At 41.5% G+C, this 1,678-nt stretch overlaps 1 pseudogene; it reads right to left on the reverse strand.

The window, feature by feature from the left end:
- Positions 1–714: 714 nt before the first annotated feature.
- LOC122112320 lies at positions 715–1,193 on the reverse strand (annotated as a pseudogene).
- Positions 1,194–1,678: the final 485 nt, after the last annotated feature.

A 1,678-nucleotide genomic window follows, 5' to 3' on the forward strand; every position in this document is an offset into this window, starting at 1 on the left:
AAGTTTGAAACAATTGTGCTGTCATTTGGATTCAGAATTTAGAAAGCAAAGACAAGGGGTAATTAGTCTAATTTTTAATGGTCCTAATGTTTTTAGAATGGTGAAGTTACCATTGGTCTTGATTTGGAGTGAACAGCTGCATTAGCTCCTCTCAAGAGTTAGTCTGTTCTTCTAGCATTGAAATCAGGCCTTAACTTTTATTTTCTTGCTATGAAAGTCTTAGATTTTATCTTCTGTTAGGATGGCTGTTTCATATATCTGAGAATCTGATGCTCAGCTGGGCCATCTTCATGCATTATCTCAGTGGAGTCTTCTGTGTTACCTGCTACATCTTCTCTACTGACACATCTTTGTGTGGAGATGACTTCTTCCTTTACACCTTGTGAATCACCTCTACTGCCTTCCAATTGTCTTTCTCAAGCCTCCTCTCCTCTCAGCCTGCATAGAATTAAAGAGTTAGAGCCTTGCTTCTGTATCAGACTTTGGCTTAAGGGAAATGATATGATTGTTTTGACCTTCTGTCCAGATAATCAAACTTTTGCCCCTATCAGAAATAAGGCTTCTTATCATCCAGTGTTCATTTTGGGGGGGGTTATTACAAAAAGTTTATTTATAATATATTGAATATGAAAATGTATATGACTCATTTTTTCCTTAATAATAAAATAGACCCATTGGAAAGAGGATATAGCTTATTCTGCAGAGCTGCCACTATTAAACCTGTTCCAAGGCCTCCAACATGATATTAATACCATTCCAATATTGTTCTGTTTCCAACTAGTTGCTATCTCAACACATTCATCTACCACAAGGTCCATAAAGGAATCAAATCCCCATATCCATCACTGTTTAATTTCAACATTATTCTCTTGTCCACAAAACTTATTTAGAACATGACATTATTCAAGATGTTCAACAACAGATGCAGCTACCTTTTACAACAGTTTCCACTGAGCTGACACTAACTTCTGCTATGGTTTCAGGCTCAGACAAGAGGATCTTTGATCTGGATTGCACGGCTTTGCACCAGATCAGGAACTGAGCTGACTGAACAGAGGCCAGTGCCAGCCTCCAAGTAGATGCCTGGAACTGGAGAGGCTTTTGTGGACTTGGACAAAAAGAGGAAGCCACCGTGGCTGTGCTGCCTCTATATATACTTACTTCTTTAGTTCTGGAGGGTGGGCTTTGCTCATGCTCTTTCAATGAAGAGCCCAGAGATACTTTGGAACCAAATTGGCCAGGTTTTTCTTCCTGAGATTTGTTGTCTTTGCAACATGGATAATGGGAACAAGTGCTCTTGCTTTAGGCCTGTCAGAGATTTCAACACATCTTCCTATTCAGCTCAGTCAAAGCAAGCATTTGACTGCAAGTGAAGAACCCCAACCTCCTGGGCCTTCCTCTATAGTCGTGCTTTGTAATTTGGGGTTACCTTGTCCTCATAGAAGGTGTAGCTCCCAGGTCCACAGAGATGGGGCCTCCTGGCACTACAAAGTCCTCCATAATACCTTACATGCCTGGAGCATGACAGCTCCCGTGATGGAGGAGTGATCATAGAGAAGAGCTCACACAAGTGGGACAAGGAAGACAGAATGTGTTTGTACTGAGACATGCTGCTTTTCTGTCTCAGCGCCTCCATGGTGAGGTGTGTTATGGCTGTTTATGGGGTCTGTCACAGTGC

The sequence above is a fragment of the Dipodomys spectabilis genome, unplaced genomic scaffold (assembly GCF_019054845.1).
Source record: "Dipodomys spectabilis isolate Male_0828 unplaced genomic scaffold, ASM1905484v1 ptg000094l, whole genome shotgun sequence".
NCBI classification, from domain to species: domain Eukaryota; kingdom Metazoa; phylum Chordata; class Mammalia; order Rodentia; family Heteromyidae; genus Dipodomys; species Dipodomys spectabilis.